We start from the raw sequence: 16141 nt of genomic DNA on the forward strand, positions 1-16141 counted from the left end.
ATGATGCCTGCCACATGCTGGACCTCCCAAGGATGGGAAGGAGGGCTTATAGGTCAGTTCAGAGCCACTGGGCTACCTCTGAGATGCAACGCCATCAAGCCTGTCCTGAGGAGCGAGGCAAAGGCCTGGCTGGGGTCCTGGGAGGGCCTGCTTTCATCAGAGGGCCATCGGGGGAGGGAGTAATAGTTGCTGGTGTCCTACCAACCACTGCTCCATGGAAAGGAGGCTCTGCATTCTCAGTGTGAAGTGTGTGCACTGAAAGGAATTTCATTTGAACAGCCACAGGGCTTTGGACCTGCTTCACTCTGCCCATCCCAGAAATTCCCCCCTCTCTTCTCTCTCAACCTCAGCGAAGGGTGACTGCAATTATTGCCAACAAATGAGCAACGCTTCCTCCAGAAAGGCAGACATGCCCCTCACGTACAGGCTGGCTCCTTTCCACCGCTGGCTTCAACCTTCCATCCCAGCAAAGGGGAAGGTCATCCTCCAGCCTCACGGAGAACCAAACCAAGCAGGAAGAGCGTCTTCACAGGCCCTGCCTTCACCCCCACAGAGGATTTGGACAGTGCTTTCTCCCTGCCAATCTCACCTGGAGTCTTGTCCCCCAGATACCACTGAGCACCACCAAGTTTTGCTTATAATTTTATCCCCCTCCCTTTCTGGTGCCTTATTTGGGGACTTTAATGTATATGGGTCTCTCTTTTCATAAATTATAGACTCATCTCTTATTCACTTTATAACTAGCTTAAAAGGTATCTCTAAATGAGCCACACCAACCCTCAGAATTCCCTGCTCTGATAACCAAGGTGGCCATTTCTATCCGGATTTAAGGGTGACAGAGTTTAAAATGTCTGGACTGCTACTAAACTGACAACAATTTTGAGTGATATCAAATGCTGGTGAGTATGTAGAGAGAAGGGCACTCTCCCGGACTACTAGCGGGAGTGTGAACTGGCACAACTTGGTAATAAATAAAAATATATGTGTATAAAAATGTTGAAGATTTCATTATTGATCCTATTGGAAAAACTAAAAAAACAACCCAGAAGCAAGATCAGAAAATGGGGAAGCTTAGTTCAATCTTACCCAACACCTGGACCTATTATTCCTCTTAAGGAGAGAACCATCTGTGTTTACAAAAACCGGCTAGACAAGAAGTTGCTAAGTTCCTAAAGACAAAGATCAGTAATAGCCAAGGGGAAAAAGAAAAGATAGACTGTTCCCGCCTAGAACTAAATAGGAATTGGTGTGGGGAGTGAGCAGACAGAAAGGAACAATGAAGAAAGAGAGTGGGGATACGAGAACAACATTCCTTAATACAGAGAATAAAATGTATTGTCCATTATCCATGGAAATTCAGAAAAATGTCAAACTGTTAAGTATCCTTGCAACATTCATAAAATTGAGCACTTAAAAACAAAACTTTCTGCATACTCTCAAGAAAAATAAATCAGAAATTAAAGCAAAATAATAAAAAGAAGTTTGAAAAATTACAAAATACTCCCCTTTGCTGTCCTACCAAATTTTTAACTTTTGATTGCATAGAAGGTTTCTAGGAAAAGGTTAATTACCAAAATTGATTAAAGAAGTGGGAAAAACCTGAATAATCCAATAATCCTATAAAAAGCTTTTAAAAGTTGTCAAAGAATTACTTGCCCCAAAATGTTCTGGGCCCCATTTATTTTTACTATCAAGGTAAAATTTTACTATTTATTTTACTTTCAAACCTTCAAAGAATAGCTTATCCCTGTGCTAAACTGATCCAGAAAAGAGAAAAAGATGGAAAATGTTTCAATCCATTTTATAAAGTTAACAAACATTTTTATATTAAAAACCTGGAAAATATAGTACCAACCAACATTACTTATGAATACAGATGTAGTACTTTTCAACAAAATATTTGCAAGCCAAATCCAGCTGAATATTAAAAAGACAGTATATCATGGCCAAGCACAGTTAATGCCGGGAACAAAAGGATGATTCAATATTAGGAAACCTATTAATATGATTCATCATGTTAGCAGGTCATACGAGTAAAAGAATATGATAATCTAGATAGCTCTGAAGAACCCTAGTGACCAAGCATATTGGAAATTGTAGCTTTAAATGGACACTATTGGCAGTAGTTGGTTGCGTGGGGGAACATAGAGCCCCAGGAAAGCAGAGCTACACTAGGTGATGGCCAATCAGAATTCGGAAGCTGTACTAGGAGCCTCATTTATCAACCCCCTCCCTCCAGCCAAATATCAGAGGAGGAAAATCAACACACACAAAAGTCGATGGAGAATGGGGTCTATTAACTAGGGCAGTGTTTTTTTTCAAACTGTAAATATAGCCCATGAGTAGGTGATGAAGTTAATTGGGTCTTAACCAGTCATTCTGTCATAGAGTCAACTGGAATGGAGTGGATATAAAAACAGGTATCACAGTGAACCACTCATGGAAAGAATTAGCACTGTTTCTTGAAACTTTTGTTCCAAAAATATGAATGCATAGATGTGTACATGCATTGAGTCATGATGTAAAATGCACTTCCTCCTGTGGGTTTTTTCAGTCAAAAAGCTGAAGTAACACTGAACTAGGGGATTGAGAGGAATCAATTTCTAGACTTCTACTTGCAACAGACTAAGATTTAAGGCTAGAGTTAAAGTTATGAGTAAGATGGGAAGGAAGGTATCATAGCCCCCCTATCCAAGAGGAACACCTATCTCATGAAGTAAAGCTGGCTTCACGTCACGAGGTGAGACTTGGCTACAATTCCTCATTAGTGCCGACTCTTCCCAAATCAGTAATGTTAGTTTGTGATGGTGGTGTGAGTGTAGCAACTCAACTATGCTCTCTGGCGCTATACTGCCTCAATGAAAAACCTGGCTTTGCCAGATTAGAGTAGATTAATTATTCAAAAATATTCACTCCTACCCCTCACCCCACACATACATATGATCTCTAGGGGAGGAGCAGACTTGCCCACCCCAATAATTTTGTGAGGGTTCTTTGGGGGGAGGCTTAGAATTTAGTCAGTTCTATTTTTTTAATATTTTAATTAATTTTTATTGGAGTATAGTTGCTTTACAATGTTGTGTTACTTTCTGCTGTATAGCAAAATGAATCAGTTATACGTATACACATATCTCCTCTTTTTTAGATTTCCTTCCCATTTAGGTCACCACAGAGCACTGAGTAGAGTTCCCTGTGCTATACAGTAGGTTCTCATTAGTTATCTATTTTATATGTAGCAGCGTATATGTGTCAACCCCAGTCTCCCAATTCATCCCACCCCCCTTCCCCCTTTGGTATCCGTAAGTTTGTTCTCTACATCTGTATCTCTATTTCTGCTTTGCAAATAAGTTCATCTGTACCATTTTTCTAGATTCCACATACAAGTGATGTTATATGATATTTGTTTTTCTCTTTCTGACTTACTTCACTCTGTATGACACTCTCTAAGGTCTATCCACATCTCTGCAAATGGCACTATTTCATTCCTTTTTATGGCTGAGTAATATTCCATTGTATATATGTACCACATCTTCTTTATCCAGCCCACCCCAATAATTTTGGACTTGGCCATACAACCTGCTCTGTCCCTACCTCTGACTGTGTCTTCAGCTATGTGAGTTGCTTCAGCCAGTGGGGTTTTACAGAAATGACACAAGCAGACTGCATAAGAAAGACCCTTATGCCTTTGGACTTGCTCTCATGTGTCTCTTTTATCACCATGAGAAGAACATGTTCTTCTCAGCCTGCTCATCTAAGAAGAAGGATGAAAGACCCATGGAGCAGAGCCCCATTGAAAAGAGGATCCCTGTCAGAACAGAACCCTCACAAGATCAATGCATACAAATTTTAAAAAACAGAAACAAATATAAGCAAAATGCAATCAATGAACACATATCTCTAGATAAGTTACCCCCAAAAAAAATCACAAATAAATTATGAACAACCTGATCTTGCTTTAAAAAAGTTCAGGAAGAAATACAAGAATTTAAAGAAAACATTTTAAGACAACAGAAAAAGTAAGCTTAGGAAAAAAATGGCAAAAACTGTAAAAACATTACAGATTTGAGGACCACATTAAAAAACCTTTCCTGAAACACATGCACACATGCTTATGAAGATTAAAAATTATTTACAATATGTCCAGATGAAAATATGGACTTTGGAATAAGGAAGAAGTCATGTACGCATCATGGCAGACGAAGTGAGGCACATACAAGGGTTCAAAATCAGATTGGCCAGAGTTCTCTTCAGTAATACTCAATGACAAAAAATACAGAATCAATATTGACAAAGAGCTTAAGAAAAAGACTGGGAAAAGCTTTCTTTGATTATATTGTTGAATTTTTTCCTGTTCTTTTTAAGAAATATTAACGTATGTTAGATCTCCTTTGTTACCATTTTTCTATAATCACGTGTATGTTTGTTTTCTACTTCATCTTATAGGAGACCCACTCTGTCTAGCGTGTTCCCAGTTGCTTACTCCATTGCACACGCTCTATTTCTGTTGTTTGTAATGGGATCGGCTGTTTGCTGAAAAACGGCAGGAGGAGGACATGAGGTATGAGACAGGGGGTGAGACTAGTCCACAGCTTCGATTCTGCACCGTTGTCGGGCTCTTTCTCTTACTAAAGACGTGCTTTCCTTTTCTCTAGAGCTACACCTTCCTTTTATTTTCAACATCCAACAGTCAGGGAGGTTCTCGAGAAACCCCCTTACTCCACAGCATTTTGGTCAGAAAAGTGCTGTTTTCTTCCTCCCTACGTTATCCCACTCCACCTTCTGTGGTCTCTCCCTGTAGGAGGTTATGTTGTACAACTAGATGATAAAAATTCTGTGTCAGCAATTCTCCCCTTCAACTCTATGTCCCTTGCCATTTTTGGTGTCAAACCAGGCCTCTTTGGGGACAATACCCATTTATTTTTGTGTCCCATCAAGGCCCCCAATTTCACTCTTCTTACCAAAAGTTTACTAGATAGGCACAATTTGTGACAGTCATCGTTAGGGAAACCTCTGTCCTGCTCAGAATGCAAGGAGACACATGTCAGCCTGCAGGGTCCTCTCTCACTCAGGTCTAGATTTCACAGTACTCAGAAAACAGTACTTCAGAGTTCATGTTTACAAACAGGTACCATCTCCTTGTTTTAATGGAGATAAACTTCATTCTTTTTGTTGCTGTTTGTTTGTTTTATATAGTTTTGAGGGAAGGAACTTGTTACACCTCCATTATGCCATTGCCATTGAAAGCAACAGGGTTTTTGTTCTTGGAACTTGCCCAAATAACTTTAAAGACCTTCTGGACTGGTCAAAACTATAATACTGAAGAGAAGAGTCATGCCTTAGTAGTTACTAAACACATTACAAAGCTATAAGAACTTTAAAAGTATGATATTAGCACAGGAAGCAACTGACAGAAATTTTAATGTTTAAAAAGAAATATAAGACTAGAAGAAAACATAGATTACACCTATTTTCTCTCAGTAGGAGTTTATTTCTAAGCATGATGCAAAGGCAAAGAATTCTTAAATTGAGACTCCTAGACTAGGTGACTTGAAAATTTTAAATGTCAATTTATCAAAAACATAAATAAAATTAAAATATTAATGACAAAATGGGGAAATTATTTGCAGCATATTAAAGACAAAAGACTCATATTCTTTACATATAAAAAGCCACATACAAATTAATGAGAAATTCTCAGTAGAAAAATAGGCAAAAATATGAAGGTAAAATCTTTTATTCTATTTCTAATGTCTCAAGGAGACCATACACAAAAGCAGTAATACAAATGGCCCAAAAGTATTTTTAAGAATCTCTCAATACTAAGATTGCCTTAAATCTTATATTGCCAACTATTGCAAAGAGTACACATTGATAGACGCTTTCTGAAAGGCAACTTGATAGTATAAATCAAAGGTCTTAAAACTGCACATAGCTTTTGACCCCAAGATTATGCTTCAATAAATATTTTCCTAGAAATGTATTCAAAGGAAATAATCATAAATGCGAGCAAAGATGGATCTGCAAACATATTTTCATAGCAGCATTATTTGCAACAGCAAAAAACTGATGAATTTAAATGTTCAGCAGTAAAAGAATTAGTTAATAAAATATAGCACACCAAATGACGCAATACTATGAAGACATTAAATATTATAATAAATATAAAAATATCTAATGACATGCAGAAATATTCCTCATGTTGTTAAATCTTTACAAAGCTATAATCAAAATACAGTGTAACCACTTTTTAAAAGATACATATAAATGTTAATATTCTAAGAAGAATATTGGAAATGTACGCAACAAGATCCTAACAACTGTTAGAATGAAAGGTGGTTTTTTTCATCTTTGTCCTTTCCTGCGTTTTCCACATTTTTTTATAATGAATATGTTTATGTTTTTAAATCAGGGGGAAAATGAAAATTTCAAAAGAGAGTTTAAAAAGTCCTTTAATACTATAAATGAGTTTTTATTAATAAGATAGAGTAATTCTTCCTTTTAAAAATTTTTTTTCAAACTAACATGCTATTATATTTGTAACTGAAGGCTTGGAGAACAATGAATTTCTGAGCATTTGACCACAATAATTTATAGCATACATTAGCTGGAGCTGTTCAGTGCTGACAAATTCCAGAAAGTAATTGCATAAAATACTTGGGAGAGGAAATTGCTTTATGCTTCCATGCTATTTACGGAAATTAGCATCTTTGTAAAAATAAACTGAGAGCAATCACAATCAGAAACCTTGAAATGTGGTTTCCAAAGATGTTAGCTCTGCTGCTTTAGGATCCATTAGCAATGCAGAGGGGAAACACTGCCTACTTTTTTTTTTCTCTGTTATGAAATAACTGCATACAATTGGTTTTTTCCTCCTGGATCTTTAATCCCTCCCTTTCTCCTTGCTGCCTCCCTTTGCAGTGCATATATACTGAAGTGTTCACTTTGCTCAGAAGAAACTTCCTAATGATCCTGTTTCCTTCTCAAAGAGTATTACATATTTCCTTTTTTTTTTTTAACATCTTTATTGGAGTATAATTGCTTTACAATGATGTGTTAGTTTCTGCTGTATAACAAAGTGAATCAGCTATACATATAAATACATCCCATATCCCCTCCCTCTTGCGTCTCCCTCCCACCCTCCCTATCCCACCCCTTTAGGTGGTCACAAAGCACTGGGCTGATCTCCCTGTGTTATGTAGCTTCTTCCCACTAGCTATCTACTTTACATTTGGTAGTGCATATATGTCAATGCTACTCTCTCACTTCGTCCCAGCTTACCTTTCCCCCTACCTGTGTCCTCCAGTCCATTCTCTACATCTGCGTCTTTATTCCTGTCCTGCCCCTAGGTTCTTCAGAACCATTTTTTTTTTTTAGATTCCATATATATATTAGCATACAGTACCTGTTTTTCTCTTTCTGACTTACTTAACTCCGTATGACACACCCTAGGTCCACCCACCTCACTACAAATAACTCAATTTCGTTTCTTTTTATGGCTGAGTAATACTCCATTGTATATAGGTGCCACATCTTCTTTATCCATTCATCTGTCGATGGACACTTAGGTTGCTTCCATGTCCTGACTATTGTAAATAGAGCTGCAATGAACATTGGGGTGCATGTGTCTTTTTGAATTATGGTTTTCTCTGGGTATATGCCCAGTAGTGGGATTTGCTGGGTAGTCTGGTAGTTCTATTTCTAGTTTTTTAAGGAACCTCCATACTGTTCTCCACAGTGGCTGTATCAATTCACATTCCCACCAGCAGTGCAAGAGTGTTCCCTTTTCTCCACACCCTCTCCAGCATTGTTTGTAGATTTTGTGATGATGGCCATTCTGACTGGTGTGAGGTGATATCTCACTGTGGTTCTGATTTGCATTTTTCTAATGATTAATGATGTTGAGCATCCTTTCATTTGTTTGTTTGCCATCTGTATATCTTCTTTGGAGAAATGTCTATTTACGTCTTCTGCCCATTTTTGGATTGGGTTGTTTTTCTGATACTGAGCTGCATGAGCTACTTGTATATTTTGGAGATTAATCCTTTGTCAGTTTCTTCCTTTGCAAATATCTTCTCCCATTCTGAGGGTTGTCTTCTCGTCTTGTTTATGGTTTCCTTTGCTGTGCAAAAGCTTTTAAGTTTCACTAGGTCCAATTTGTTTATTTTTGGTTTTATTTCTGTTTCTTTAGGAGGTGATCTTGCTGTGATTTATGTCATAGAGTGTTCTGCCTGTTTTCCTCTAAGAGTTTTATAGCGTCTGGCCTTACACTTAAGTGTCTAATCCATTTTGAGTGTATTTTTGTGTATGGTGTTAGGGAGTGTTCTGATTTCATGCTTTTACATGTAACTGCCCAGTTTTCCCAGCACAACTTATTAAAGAGGCTTATTCAGTTCCTCACATTTTGCAATCCACAGCTTCCCCTGAAGCTACTCTCTCAAACATAACTGACAATTTCACAAGATCAGGGTGAATTTTCGTGTGTCCCTAAAACTAGCTCAGAACCTAAAGGAATCTTCAATTCTTCCCTCTTTCTCTCTCAGTCCCACATAATCACTTGTCAAGTTCTATCCCTTCAGGTTCTAAATGGTGCCCATAATCACATCCTCTTGCTGAGGACTACATCCCCCTCCCCATGGCCCCATGCTCTCTTGCGAACTGAGCTGAAGTTCTCATCAGTCCCAACCTGCACTGGTGCCAGCGGCATCCCAAGTTTATCTTTCACTCAAGTGTGTTCCCAGTGGTCCAATGGAGTCTTACTGGTGTCTCCCATCACCTCCTGGTCAACGCCCACAGGACTCCATGCTGCCCATTGAATCAAGTCCTCTTTATCATTAATTTATTTAGTGCGCTCAGCAAGGTCGTCCCCAGTGTAGCCACAAACTATCTTTGTTCATCCTTATTTCATACCCCATGCTGTCAAATACCCTACTCTTCAGACATACAGTGTCAGTGGAAACAAAGAGGACAAAACAGATTGAAGAGACATTTCTTTCTTTCTTTTTTTAAAGTCTTTATTGAATTTGTTACAATTTTCTTCTGTTTTATGTTTTGGTTTTTTGGCCGCAAGGCATGTGGGATCTTAGCTCCCTGACCAGGGATCGAACCCACATCCCCTGCATTGGAAGGTGAAGTCTTAACCACTGGACCACCAGGGAAGTCCCTAAGAGATATTTCTGAGATGGAACAAATGGAAGTTAGTGGCCGGATGGGTACAGGGCAGGGGCAACAGAGAAGAAGGCATCTAGAGTGGCCCCAGGATTCTGGGTCAAGTGACTAGAAGATGGAGAATCCAGGCACTGACACAGAGCTGGGTGGGTGGTGAGGATTTCCATTTAGGAAATATTGTGTCTGAGGCCCGCAAGGAATATCCTGGTGGAGGTAAGTAGCAGCTCACAGATATACTGGTCTGCAGCTCATGGAAGAGGCTGACAGAAGCCTCTCAGAGATACTGGGCATCTTCCATTTTAGTGAGGTTACCGAGAAGAAAGAAGGGAAGGAAGGAAGGAAGAAAGGAAAGAAGGAAGGAAGGAAGGGAGGGAGGGAGAGACAGAGAAAGAAGGAAAAAGAGAGAAGGAGGGAGGAAGGAAGGGAGGAAGGCCAAAACTAAGCTATCAAAATTGTGTTCTATTTTCAGTGTTTACATTTAACAGTTGATGTAGAGTAATAGACAGTTTTTTTATATTTTCAATGTATATATATAATCCTATTTGAAGAGAACATCAAAAGCCTAAATGTGAAAGCCTGAATCATTATGAGACCTGGGTCCTCCGGTGATAACCCCAGGCAGGAGCTTCTGGAGAGAGAACCAGCAGAATGATTGAGGCTGCCTGGGGACAGCGCGTGGAGAGAGAAGAAGAGGGCAAAGGGCAGAACTCTGGAATAAAGCAGCTTTTAAAGAGAGCCAGAGACGAGCCAAAAAGAGAGCCTGAGATGGAAAGGTCAGAGAGGTAGAAGAGAAAAGGGAGTGTAGGTGTCACAGACAACAAACAAGGAAAGAGCTCCCTTTCATTCTCCCACTGGATTCTCACCAGCTCTATGCAATGACTCTGTAACTATTGGATAACTCCGGCAACTTGGTAATAAGGTGGAGTCTGCCTCCAGGACAAGTTTAGGTCTTTCTGCTCGGACTCCACCTCTGGTGTCAGAACAGTTTGGAATACGCAACCAAGATCACCATAGAGGATGCGGTCACGCCGGAAGTCCATTTATAACATAAAACCCAGAGTGCTGGGAAACTCTACCCAAAATAAAACAGGGGGAAGAGGAAGAAGACCACAATGTCTACCAAGTGTGCAGCAAAGCATATTCCACTAAGAAAACATTATTTTAAGGCAATATTCAAATAAGTGATCAAAAATGTGAGTATACAAAGGTCACTACAGATGGCTGATAACAAACAGAAGTGAACAAACCATCCTGGAAACAACCCAACTGTCCAGTAATGAAAGAATGCGTTTAAACAAATTACAGTATTGTGGTATACCCAAAAGTGCAATGAACACAGCCATTGCAAACAAAAATGCAGTTATATATGCGGAAAGATGTTCATGACATAACGACTAAAAAAAATGATGCATGAGACAGTATGTTTAGCATGATTCCATTTATCGAAACATATACATATATTTATATCATATTTATGTATTAAAAAAGTCTGGAAATGAAAATGTTAATAATTATTACCTGGGCAGTCGTATTAAGGCAATTTTTTGAATTCTGATTTTCCTTTCATTTATCTATGTCTTCTATTTTTCTAAAAATTTTTAAATAAATTTATTTATTTTATTTTTATTTATTTTTGGCTGCGCTGTTGTCTTTGTTGCTGCGTGCGGACTTTCTCTAGTTGCAGCGAGTGGTGGCTACTCTTTGTTGCAGTACGCGGGGCTTCTCACTGCGGTGGCTTCTCTCGTTGCAGAGCACGGGCTCTAGGCGCACAGGCTTCAGTAGTTGTGGCACGCGGGCTCAGCAGTTGTGGCTCGTGGGCTCTAGAGTGCAGGCTCAGTAGCTGTGACGCATGGGCTTAGTTGCTCTGTGGCATGTGGGATCTTCCCGGACCAGGGCTCAAACCCGTGTCCCCTACACTGGCAGGTGGATTCTTAACCACTGCGCCACCAGGGAAGCTCCCAATTTTTCTACAATTTAAATGTTTTATTTGCATAATTTATCTGCTAGCAGTCAGGGCCTCTAGACACAGAGTGTCAAGTGATGACAATGAGCTCAATCAATTGATTGTTATTCTCTTAAACATCTTCCCTGCATAGCGAACAGCAGGAAAAGTGTCACAGAACTCGCCTGGAGAGTTCTGTGGAAGGATGATCAGAAGATATGGCGATCATGCATATGAGAACAAAGAGAGAAACAGATGAAAAGGATGAAAAAACAAAAGGTCCTACCACAAATTAATTGATATCATAAGAAGCTATTGTAAAGGGTGAATCCAAGTGTTTATGGATCTCTAACCAAGGCTCATGGAGGACCCAATTCAGTCACGAGGGAACTGACACAGGCCACCGTCTCAGACTGAATCTGCCACCTCCTTCTCCTGGGTCAGAAGAGTTATTTGGAGGAGGCAGGGGATTTCTGTAACTCACAACAAACACCCAAGTGTGGATTCTGACTTCTGATTTAAAGGAGATGGAGTGAAAGCAAATGTTGGGATTAATGTTGGTGGTGTCACAGCGGGAGAACTGCCACCAAGACCACAGCCAACATCAAGACATGAACTACTAATACTGGAGCTTCCACTGTGGTAACAGCCACGGAGACAAAAACACCACCAAGACCAGAGCCACCAAGATATCCAGAATCACTCCCAACCCCAGGACTGATGAAAATCATAATGATTAAGATCAGAAACAGCGACAAGACCAAGAACAATGCCAGAGAGAACCTCTGAGACCAGAACCACCTAACGTAACAATACTTAAAACATCAGACCAGAACCACTGGAATCAGAGACCAGAACTACCACCAAGACCAGCATGGCCCTAGGACTAGAACCAACATGTCTAATTTTAGTATCAAGATGTTGACCCTTCCCAATGCAAAAACACTGGCATTTAGGGGGCAAAGCTCATGATAAAGAGGAGCTAAGTACACACATTCTAAAGAGGGCTACCAACATAAGGTGACCTCTCCCTGAGAGCTCCCTAAGAAGGGATACCAGCTACCACCTCACTCCTTCCCCTCTAAGAAGGAGGACTGAGATGTATTGAAGAAAAAAAAGAATCACTCATTGAGACTGGGGATGCCTGCAAGGAGAGACTGGCGATCCACTCTCCAGACGGGCATGAGCTTAGACTGGATCCACTGATCTGTCCTAGCAGAGCAAGGACCAGAGAACTGAAGGGAGTTGGCAGGACAGAGAGAAGAGCCAGCGCTGGAGCATCCCACACCCCCACCAACTGCACAGCAAGGATGTGAGCACTTCCTGTGGATTAAGTGGACAACACCAAAGGAACCGGATTTAAACCATCCTGCCAGCAACCCACCCAACAGGGTTGCCTGGAGGCAAGAAGATCCCTGCAGCACGAGGCAAGCCGGAGCTGGACCTCCTGCTTCAGGAAAGGCAGGTCCTGCAGAGCCCTCCGAAGAACTTACATGTGCTACCCAGAGGGCAGAGAGTCAACGAGAGCTAGAGACGGTGACAACTACCAGAGAGAGGCATCCAGTTAAGTCAAGAGCTGTTTGACCTTCTCCCCATCCCCTCTCCTTGCTCCCAACCCCAGGAAAGCTGGACCGAGAATAACTAAAAGGAAGAAAGAGGCCCACACCAGTCCTTACCACTGGTTGAGGTGAGAAGAGAATGGACCACAGTACGACCCCACTTCAGGTACCTGGAGCCACGTGTCAAGGCTAGACTAGACAGAAGGGAGATAAGATTTAAATCAAGCAGGAAATCAAAATTTTAAATTGGACTGGACTTTTAATAAATGAAAGGGAATCTGCCCAAGATTGCATGCAGGCATGGAAATGGAATGGATTTGGCAAAGCAGGGCTGGAACCCAAGATTTGCTCCATACTTATATCCCCCTGAGTTGAGACTTCTCAATGAAGAAGGCTGGAAGAGAGAGTTGGAACAGCAGCACCTGTCTTCTCAGGGAAGATCAGGGTCCCTACGGAGCAGGCCCAGAGCAACAGGAAGCTTCCAGGGCCAGGGTGTAACCGGAAGATGGGAGGCCTTTCCAGCTGCCTGAGTGAGGGAAATGGTGAGCTCCTCCAGAAACAGTCAGGAACGAGTTAGAGAAACACAAGACTGCTGACCTCATGGCTTGCTCTGCAATCTATCACAATTATTTGTGGCCAGTGAATATAAAGGTTTCAGTTTTAGCTGATTTAATAAAGAAAATCTAGTTTTTATTAAATGAGTCGGCACATTCCTTGCTCCTTGCAGCTCAGCCTCACACGGCTATTAACTCTCCACCAGCCTCCTGGTGGCAGCACTTATAAGGAAGGGGAGAGACCAAAGAAGACCCCCAAGGGCCCCCCAAACACCCAAATCCCAAGATACCTCGGAGGAGCAGCTTTGACTCAAACTCAGGCTGACCCTAGGGAGATAACCAAGTGTCCAACCCTTGGGCGCCCCAAACTGACTTAGCCTTCACTAGAACATTCTCCAGGCCCCGTGATGGGACCAGCCACATCCCCAGCAGGAATCACAGGCATCTCGCTTGTTTCAAAGGGTTAATACAGCAACAGCACTGACTTAATACACTTACTACATGCCAGACAGTTTTCATTTTGTTTGTTACTTTTTTCCTCTTCACGATGGATTAACCCCTCCAGAAAATTCTATGAGGTAGACACCCCCTCTCTACAAATGTGGACACTGAGATGCAGAGACGTTTGTGTAACAGGCCTTGAAGTGGTGGAGCTGGAATTCCAGCAGCGATGCTGTGGATGATGAAGAGCGCTGGCCTGAAATCTCCGTTTACAGCCTTCTGTGCACACTGCCCCAAAACATGGAAACAACACTGCAGCGGCACAAAGATATGGAAAAATGCAAAAGAGGTCAGTGCGTGATTCAAGCTGGGCAAACACTGCCCTTGGCCAGAGGTCAACAGACTGCCTCAAAACACATTTAAATTTTATAGGGTGGAAGAAGGCAAAATGAAACTCGGTGCCTTGAAGCCTCAGCCTCATTTGACCAGGAACAAATCTCTGGAGCTCTCACAGCCTGTTTCAGATCTGCTGATGGGATGGAAAAGCAAGTCTCCATCCTTTTGCCCCAACACTATACCTCGCTGACCACAGAAATCCTAAAGTTACCCTGAAAATATTAACATTTGTTCTAATAAAAGCTATCTATTGAAATGTGAATATGGGATAGCACCAATAAAATGAATAATGGGGGAGAAGATGTACCTCACTAACCAGCTCTGCATGAGTCACTGAAATCATGGGACACTGGAGCTGAAAGAGGCCTTAGAAACACTAAGTACAAGAGTGAAATGAGAAGCAGAGACTCTGATTAATCTATCCCAGGGTGTATCTCTTTATATGTGTGTATATGCTCATCTAATAGACGTTACAGCCCTTATTACGCGCCAGGCCCTTTGCCAGCCCTGGGAGTACAGAGGCCACCAAGCCATGTAATGAGAAGTTACACGTGCAAGGAGGGTTTGCCTTGCTTTAATTCACACAAGAGACCGTATGGACCAGCATGTTCTAATTCACACAAGGTACGGTATGGCTAGCAGCATACCTCAGGACACAATACTAAGATGTGCTCTGCACCTTTAGATCTGGGGGTACAAACTGCTTGGCTGAATCTAGTCTACAAATATATATGTCTGGCTTTCAATGCTTTAACAACTGAGAGAGAGCATAGGAAGTCTGGATAACCAGCTATCTTGCAAAACAGTACGATCCAGCAATCCTGAGTCTGCATTCTCCCTTGGCAATGGTCAGCTGCAGTTGAGTAGAGGTTGCTCTTAATACATGGAGAATGTACCATCAACTTTGCCGCAGTCTCCGCCATTCCCTATTGTCTCTCAGGCAACGTTAGCTCCATTCGTTTGAGTCTGTCCAGTGGGTAAATGAGGATGTGATGCTTGAGCTGGGTCCCCCTGGGGCTGGTGGGAAAGACAGGATGCTAAAGTAAAGACTGCAGTGCAGGCACATTGGCAGCCTCTTCTTGGTCTTCTCAAGCCCACAGGAGCTGGGTCCATCACTGGCACAACTGGTGGTGCAGCGCCTGGCGCGGGGCCAAGGCCAATTGGCGCTCGGTCTGTCCAGCGGCAGCCTCGAATCGATGCGGGCCCACAAGCTGCCCACCGCCACTGCCTCCACCGGGCCTGCCGGCCTTGCGCGCTTGACGCTGGGCTTCTCCGACATGCGCTTGGAGCACTGCGAGAGCACTGATGGCCTCCAGCAGCCCCACCTGCTCTCCACACTGCCCAGCCCCGCCAACCAGGTGATCACCATTAACCCCGCGCTGACTGTGGAGGAGGCGGCTGAGGACAATGCCTAGGAGGTGAGACAGGCCTTCCGAGGGGACTCCATTCTGCTTTTCGACCTGCTGATTCTGGGTGTGGGTCCCGATGGCCACACCTGCTCACTCTTCCCCGGCCACTCCCCTGCTGCAGGAGTGGGGAATTTGGTGGCCCCCCCCATCGGCGACTCCCCAGAAGCCTCACACTTCCCGTGTTGAAGGCAGCTCCAAGTGTCGTCTTTGTGGCGACTACAGCAGGCAAGGCAGACATTCTGAAGAGCGTTTTGAACGACAAGCAGGAAAACCCGCTCCCCGCAGCCCTGGTCCAGCCCTGAGCTGGGAAATTCTGCTGGTTCCTGGACGAGGCAACAGCCAGACTCCTGACCACGAGTGCCCTTGAGGAAGTATTCCACGTTGTAACCGTCGTAACCCGGCGCCCGAGAGATGCTGCAGCTGGGACCATGCGCAGCCCCAGTAGGCAGGACCTTCCAGGGACCCGCTGCCAGCCCACTCCAGGCTTCATTTTAGGAAAGCCCTGTAGTGCCACTGGAAGCCGATAGGGTCTGGCCACCAGCCCTGCCCAGGGGCTCAACCCATGGGCCCGTGGCTCTGGGTGACAGTTATTAAAAAGAGCATTTGAAGAAAGCAAGAGAGAGAAAGAGAGGGAGGGAGGAAGGGAGAGAGAGAGGGAGGGAGGGAGAGAGGGAG

At 42.6% G+C, this 16141-nt stretch overlaps 1 protein-coding gene and 1 pseudogene across 1 annotated transcript in view; one reads left to right on the forward strand and one right to left on the reverse strand.

Moving 5' to 3' along the window:
* LOC114904998 overlaps positions 1-15853 on the forward strand; it is a 50122-nt pseudogene extending 34269 nt beyond the window's left edge.
* The window catches only part of ADAMTSL3 (ADAMTS like 3), a 373694-nt gene that overhangs the window by 354755 nt on the left and 2798 nt on the right, over positions 1-16141 (reverse strand).

Source organism: Monodon monoceros, unplaced genomic scaffold (genome assembly GCF_005190385.1).
Source record: "Monodon monoceros isolate NGI ecotype Baffin Bay Population unplaced genomic scaffold, NGI_Narwhal_1 Super_Scaffold_21, whole genome shotgun sequence".
Classification (NCBI taxonomy): domain Eukaryota; kingdom Metazoa; phylum Chordata; class Mammalia; order Artiodactyla; family Monodontidae; genus Monodon; species Monodon monoceros.